This window comes from Arachis hypogaea, chromosome 17, assembly GCF_003086295.3.
Source record: "Arachis hypogaea cultivar Tifrunner chromosome 17, arahy.Tifrunner.gnm2.J5K5, whole genome shotgun sequence".
Taxonomy (NCBI): Eukaryota; Viridiplantae; Streptophyta; class Magnoliopsida; order Fabales; family Fabaceae; genus Arachis; species Arachis hypogaea.
This window is the reverse complement of record NC_092052.1, coordinates 110,959,248-110,967,512: the sequence shown is the minus strand read 5'-3', so window position 1 is coordinate 110,967,512 and position 8,265 is coordinate 110,959,248. Positions and strand designations below refer to the sequence as shown.

Below are 8,265 nucleotides of genomic sequence, written 5' to 3'. Positions count from 1 at the left end.
ATATTTTGAAATCAAATTTTTGAAAAAGATAAGATAAGAAGATATTTTTGAAAAGATATGATTGAAATTAGTTTTGAAAAAGATTTGATTTTTAAAATCACAATTAATGACTTGATTCACAAGAAATCACAAAATATGATTCTAGAACTCAAAGTTTGAATCTTTCTTAACAAGCAAGTAACAAACTTGAAATTTTTGAATCAAAACATTAATTGATGATGTTATTTTCGAAAATTATGTGATAAAGATAAGAAAAAGATTTTTGAAAAATATTTTTAAAATTTTCGAAAATAACTAAGAAAAATGAAAAAGATTTGATTTTTGAAAAAGATTTTGAAAAAGATAAGATTTTTAAATTGAAAATTTGATTTGACTCATAAAAACAATTGAATTTTAAAAATTTTTGAAAAAGTCAACTCAAATTTTCAAATTTGATGAGAGAAAAAGGAAAAGATATTTTTTTTTATTTTTGAATTTTTTATGATGAGAGATAAAAACATGAAAATGATGCAATGCATGAAAATTTTTTGGATCAAAGTATGTGATGAATGCAAGAACACTATGAATTTCAAGATGAACACCAAGAATACTATGAAGATCATGATGAACATCAAGAACATATTTTTGAAAAATTTTTAATGCAAAGAAAACATGCAAGACACCAAACTTAAAAATTTTTTATGTATAGACACTATGGATGCAAGAATGCATATGAAAAACAAGAAAAGACACAAATCTTGAAAACATCAAAATCAAACAAGAAGACTTACCAAGAACAACTTGAAGATCATGAAGAACACTATGAATGCATGAATTTTTCGAAAAATGCAAGATGAATATGCAATTGACACCAAACTTTTCAACTTGACTCAAGATTCAAACAAGAAACATGAAATATTTTTTTTTATTTTTATGATTTTATAATTTTTTGTATTCTCTTTAAATTTTTTTTTTCGAAAATCATTTGAAAAAGAAAAATAAGGATTCCAAAATTTTTAATATGAATTCCAGGAATCTTGCACTCTTATTCTAAAGCTCCAATCTGAGGGTTAGGCATAGCTTAATAGCCAGCCAAGCTTTAGTATGTAACTCAGACATGCCACAGCTGACATACCCATTCGAAGCCCCTATCCAAAAGAATTAGACATGGCTTTACAGCCAGCCAGGCTTCAACATGCTTCATGAAACTCTAGAATTCATTCTTAAAAATTCTGAAGAAAAATATATTTTTGAAAACATTTATTTTAAAATTTTTTCAAAAATAAAGGAGAAAATTTTTGAAAGATTTTTGAAAAATTCTTGAAAATAAAACAAAAAAAGAAAATTACCTAATCTGAGCAACACGATGAACCGTCAGTTGTCCAAACTCGAACAATCCCCGGCAACGGCGCCAAAAACTTGGTGCACGAAATTGTGATCTCAGGCAACGGCGCCAGAAACTCTGTACGCACGTCTTAATAAATCGTTTTTCATTCACAACTTCGATACAACTAACCAGCAAGTGCACTAGGTCGTCCAAGTAATAAACCTTACGTGAGTAAGGGTCGATCCCACGGAGATTGTTGGTATGAAGCAAGCTATGGTCACCTTGTAAATCTCAGTCAGGCGGATAATAATTGATTATGGAGTTTTCAAAAAAAATACTTATTAAACAGAAAATAAAGATAGAAATACTTATGTATATCACTGGTGAGAATTTCAGATAAAGGTATAGAGATGCTTTCGTCCCTCTAAACTTCTGCTTTCCTGCTGTCTTCATCCAATCAATCCTACTCCTTTCTATGGCTGGCTTTATGTAAGGACATCACCATTGTCAATGGCTACTTTTGATCCTCTCTGGAAAATGATCCGATGCGCTGTCACTGCATGGCTAATCGTCTGGAGGCATCACCGTTGTCAATGGCTGCATCCCATTCTCTTGTGAAAATGGTCCAAATGCTCTGTCACAGCACGGCTAATCATCTGAGGTTCTCGATCATACTGGAATAGGGTTCACCCTCCTTTTGCGTCTGTCACTACGCCCAGCACTCGCGAGTTTGAAGTTCGTCACAGTCATTCAATCCCAGAGTCCTACTCGGAATACCACAGACAAGGTTTATACTTTCCGGACTCTCATGAATGCCACCATCAATCTAGCTTATACCACGAAGATTCTGATTAAGAGATCCAAGAGATACTCATTCAATCTAAGGTGGAACGGAAGTGGTTGTCAGGCATGCGTTCATAGGGAATGATGATGATTGTCACGTTCATCACATTCAGGTTGAAGTGCGAATGAATATCTTAGGTGCAGAATAAGTTGAATTGAATAGAAAACAGTAGTACTTTGCATAAATCTTTGAGGAACAGCAGAGCTCCATACCTTAATCTATGAAGTGTAGAAACTCTACCGTAGAAAATACATAAGTGAAAGGTTTAGGCATGGCCGAATGGCCAGCCTCCAAAACGTGATCACAGGATCAAAAATACAATCCAGGATGTCAATTACAATAGTAAGAGGTCCTATTTATACTAAACTAGTTACTAGGGTTTACAGAAGTAAGTAATTGATGCATAAATCCACTTCTGGGGCCCACTTGGTGTGTGCTTGGGCTGAGCTTGAATGTTACACGTGTAGCAGTCAATCTTGGAGTTGAACGCCAGTTTGTAACGTATTTCTGGCGTTCAACTCTGGCTTGTGACGTGTTTCTGGCGTTTAACTCCAGACAGCAGCGTAGAACTGGCGTTCAACGCCCTTTTACGTCATCTAAACTCGGCCAAAGTATGGACTATTATATATTGCTGGAAAGCCCTGGATGTCTACTTTCCAACGCAATTGGAAGCGCGCCATTTTGAGTTCTGTAGCTCCAGAAAATCCACTTTGAGTGTAGGGAGGTCAGAATCCAACAGCATCAGCAGTCCTTCTTCAACCTCTGAATCTGATTTTTGCTCAAGTCCCTCAATTTCAGCCAGAAAATACCTGAAATCACAGAAAAACACACAAACTCATAGTAAAGTCCAGAAATGTGAATTTAACATAAAAACTAATGAAAACATCCCTAAAAGTAACTAGATTCTACTAAAAACATACTAAAAACAATGCCAAAAAGCATATAAATTATCCGCTCATCACTCTGTCACAGCACGGCTAATCATCTAGAGGTTCTCGATCATACTGGAATAGGATTTACTATCCTTTTGCGTCTGTCACTACGCCCAGTACTCGCGAGTTTGAAGCTCGTCACAGTCATCCAATCCCAGAATCCTACTCGGAATACCACAGACAAGGTTTAGACTTTCCGGATTCTCCTGAATGACGCCATCAATTCTAGCTTATACCACGAAGATTCTGATTATGGAATCTAAGAGATACTCATTCAATTTAATATAGAACAGAGGTGGTTGTCATGCACACGTTCATGGGTTGAGGAAGGTGATGAGTGTCACGGATCATCACCTTCTCCATAATTAAGCGCGAATGAATATCTTAGATAGGAACACGCATGTTTGAATGGAAAATAGAAGTACTTGCATTAATTCATCGAGACGCTGTGATGAGCGGATAATTTATACGCTTTTTGGCATTGTTTTTAGTATGTTTTTAGTAGAATCTAGTTACTTTTAGGGATGTTTTCTTTAGTTTTTATGTTAAATTCACATTTCTGGACTTTACTATGAGTTTGTGTGTTTTTCTGTGATTTCAGGTATTTTCTGGCTGAAATTGAGGGACTTGAGCAAAAATCAGATTCAGAGGTTGAAGAAGGACTGCTGATGCTGTTGGATTCTGACCTCCCTGCACTCAAAAGTGGATTTTCTGGAGCTACAAAACTCAAAATGGCACGCTTCCAATTGCGTTGGAAATTAGACATCCAGGGCTTTCCAGCAATATATAATAGTCCATACTTTGTCCGAGTTTAGACGACGTAAAAGGGCGTTGAACGCCAGTTCTACGCTGCTGTCTAGAGTTAAACGCCAGAAACACGTCACAAGCCAGAGTTGAACGCCAGAAATATGTTACAAACTGGCGTTCAACTCCAAGATTGACCTCTACACGTGTAACATTCAAGCTCAGCCCAAGCACACACCAAGTGGGCCCCGGAAGTGGATTTATGCATCAATTACTTACTTCTGTAAACCCTAGTAACTAGTTTAGTATAAATAGGACTTTTTACTATTGTATTAGACATCTTTGATCAGTTTTATGCTATCTTAGACTTTCATGGGGGCTGGCCATTCGGCCATGCCTGGACCATTATCATTCATGTATTTTCATATGGTAGTGTTTCTGCACTCCATAGATTAAGGTGTGGAGCTCTGCTGTTCCTCAAAGATTAATGCAAAGTACTACTGTTTTTCTATTCAATTCAACTTATTCCGCTTCTAAGATATTCATTCGAACTTCAACTTGAATGTGATGAACGTGACAATCATCATCATTCCCCCACGAACGCGTGCCTGACAACCACTTCTGTTCCACCTTAGATTGAATGAGTATCTCTTGGATCTCTTAAGCAGAATCTTCGTGCTATAAGCTAGATTGATGGCGGCATTCATGAGAGCCCGGAAAGTCTAAACCTTGTCTGTGATATTCCGAGTAGGACTCTGGGATTGAATGACTGTGACGAACTTCAAACTCGCAAGTGCTGGGCGTAGTGACAGACGCAAAAGGAGGGTGAATCCTATTCCAGTGTGATCGAGAACCTCAAATGATTAGCCGTGCTGTGACAGAGCATTTGGACCATTTTCACAAAAGGATGGGATGCAGCCATTGACAAGGGTGATGCCTCCAGACGATTAGCCATGCAGTGACAGCGCATCGGACCATTTTCCAGAGAGGATTAAAAGTAGCCATTGACAACGGTGATGTCCTTACATAAAGCCAGCCATGGAAAGGAGTAGGATTGATTGGATGAAGACAGCAGGAAAGCAGAGGTTCAGAGGAACGAAAGCATCTCTATGCGCTTATCTGAAATTCTCACCAATGATATACATAAGTGTTTCTATCCTTATTTTCTATCTATTTATTATTTATGTTCGAAAACTCAATAACTATTTTATATCCGCCTGACTGAGATCTACAAGGTGACCATAGCTTGCTTCATACCAACAATCTCCGTGGGATCGACCCTTACTCACGTAAGGTTTATTACTTGGACGACCCAGTGCACTTGCTGGTTAGTTGTATCGAAGTTGTGAATGAAAAACAATTTATTAAGACGTGCGTATAGAGTTTTTGGCGCCGTTGCCTGAGATCACAATTTCGTGCACCAAGTTTTTGGCGCCGTTGCCGGGGATTGTTCGAGTTTGGACAACTGACAGTTCATCTTGTTGCTCAGATTAGGTAATTTTCTTTTTGTTTTATTTTCAGAAATTTTTCAAAAAAATCTTTCAAAAATTTCTCATCTATTTTTCGAAAAAAAAAAAGTTTTCAAAAACTATATTTTTTTTTTCAGAATTTTTAAGAATGAATTCTAGTGTTTCATGATGATTTGTTGAATCCTGGCTGGCTGTGAAGCCATGTCCAAATTCCTTTGGACTGAGGATTCAACTAATCACTTCAATGCATGTAATAGCATACTAAAGCTTGGCTGGCTATTAAGCCATGCCTAACCCTCAGATTGGAGCTTTAGACTAAAGAGCACAAGATTCCTGGAATTCATATTAAAAATTTTGGAATCCTTATTTTTCTTTTTCACATTAATTTTCGAAAAAAAAATACAAAAAAATTATAAAATCATAAAAATAAAAAATATTTTGTGTTTCTTGTTTGAGTCTTGAGTCAGATTTTAAGTTTGGTGTCAATTGCATGTTCATCTTGCATTTTTTCGAAAAATTCATGCATTCATAGTGTTCTTCATGATCTTCAAGTTGTTCTTGGTAAGTCTTCTTGTTTGATCTTGATCTTTTCTTGTTTTGTGTTGTATGGTGTTTTTCATATGCATTCTTGAATTCTTATTGCCTGAGCATTAAAGATTTCTAAGTTTGGTGTCTTGCATGTTTTCTTTGCATCAAAAATTTTTCAAAAATATGTTCTTGATGTTCATCGTGACATTCAAAGTGTTCTTGGTGTTCATCTTGACATTCATAGTGTTCTTGCATACATTCATTGTTTTGATCCATAACTTTCATGCATTGCATCATTTTCATGTTTTTCTCTCTCATCATTAAAAATTCAAAAATAAAAAAAATATCCTTCCCTTTTTCTTCTCATAAATTCAAAAATTTGAGTTGACTTTTTCAAAACTTTTTAAAAATTTAGTTGTATCTTATGAGTCAAATCAAATTTTCAATTTAAAAATCTTATCTTTTTCAAAATCTTTTTCAAAAATCAAATCTTTCTCATTTTTTTAGTTATTTTCGAAAATTTTAAAAATATTTTTCAAAAATCTTTTTCTTATCTTTATCACATAATTTTCGAAAATAACATCATCAATTAATGTTTTGATTCAAAAATTTCAAGTTTGTTACTTACTTGTTAAGAAAGATTCAAACTTTAAGTTCTAGAATCATATCCTGTGATTTCTTGTGAATCAAGTCATTAATTGTGATTTTAAAAAAATCAAATCTTTTTCAAAACTAATTTCAATCATATCTTTTCAAAAATATCTCTTTATCTTATCTTTTTCAAAATTTGATTTTAAAATATCCTTTCTAACTTCTTATCTTCTTATCTTTTCAATATTGATTTTCAAATTTGTTTCAACTAACTACCTAACTTTTTGTTTGTTTCTTATCTTTTCAAAACTACCTAACTAACTCTCTCTCTCTCTCTCATTTTCGAAAATATCTTCCCTCTTTTTCAAAATTTCTTTTTTTTAATTGACTAATTATTTTCATTTTTTGATTTTAATTTTCGAAAATTACTAACCTTTTTCAAAAACTATTTTCGAAAATCACTAACTCTTTTTCAAAAATTATTTTCGAAAATTCTCTCTCTCTCTCTCATCTCCTTCTATTTATTTATTCATCTACTAACACTTCATCTCACCCAAATTCGAACCCCCTCTTCCATCTGTGTTCGAATTTTCTCTTCTTCCCTTCTTTACATTACATTCTTTTCTTCTTCTACTCACACAGGGGAACCTCTATACTTGGGCAAAAAGTATTCCTATTATTATTATTTTTCTGTTCTCTCTTTTTCATATGAGCAGGAGCAAGGACAATAATATTCTTGTTGAAGCAGATCCAGAACCTGAAAGGACTCTGAAGAGGAAACTAAGAGAAGCTAAATTACAACAATCCAGCAAGCACCTTTCAAAAATTTTCGAACAGGAAGAGGAGATGGCAGCCGAAAATAATAATAATGCAAGGAGGATGCTTAGTGACTTTACTGCACCTAATTCCAATTTACATGGAAGAAGCATCTCCATCCTTACCATTGGAGCAAACAATTTTGAGCTGAAACCTCAATTAGTTTCTCTGATGCAGCAAAACTGCAAGTTTCATGGACTTTCATCTGAAGATCCTTTTCAGTTCTTAACAAAATTTTTGCAGATCTGTGATACTGTTAAGACTAATGGAGTAGATCCTGAAGTCTACAGGCTCATGCTTTTCCCTTTTGCTGTAAGAGACAGAGCTAGAATATGGTTGGACTCTCAACCTAAGGATAGCCTGAACTCTTGGGATAAGCTGGTCAAGGCTTTCTTAGCCAAGTTCTTTCCTCCTCAAAAGCTGAGTAAGCTTAGAGTGGATGTTCAAACCTTCAGACAGAAAGAAGGTGAATCCCTCTATGAAGCTTGGGAGAGATACAAAGAACTGACCAAAAAGTGTCCTTTTGACATGCTTTCAGAATGGACCATCCTGGATATATTTTATGATGGTCTTTCTGAATTAGCTAAAATGTCATTGGATACTTCTGCAGGTGGATCCATTCACCTAAAGAAAACGCCTGCAGAAGCTCAATAACTCATTGAGATGGTTGCTAATAACCAGTTCATGTACACTTCTGAGAGGAATCCTGTGAGTAATGGGACACCTCAGAAGAAGGGAGTTCTTGAAATTGATACTCTGAATGCCATATTGGCTCAGAACAAAATATTGACTCAGCAAGTCAATATGATTTCTCAGAGTCTGAATGGAATGCAAGCTGCATCCAACAGTACTCAAGAGGCGCCTTCTGAAGAATAGGCCTATGATCCTGAGAACCCTGCAATAGCAGAGGTAAATTACTTAGGTGAACCTTATGGAAACACCTATAACTCATGATGGAGAAATCATCCAAATTTCTCATGGAAGGATCAACAAAAGCCTCAACAAGGCTTTAATAATGGTGGAAGAAACAGGTTT

General features: G+C 35.3%; 1 non-coding gene across 1 annotated transcript; it reads right to left on the bottom strand.

Moving 5' to 3' along the window:
• Positions 1-7,656: 7,656 nt before the first annotated feature.
• LOC112768523 (small nucleolar RNA R71) lies at positions 7,657-7,764 on the bottom strand. The gene has a single exon (XR_003185940.1). It is a non-coding gene; the product is annotated as a small nucleolar RNA R71 (small nucleolar RNA).
• Between the last annotated feature and the right edge of the window lie 501 nt (positions 7,765-8,265).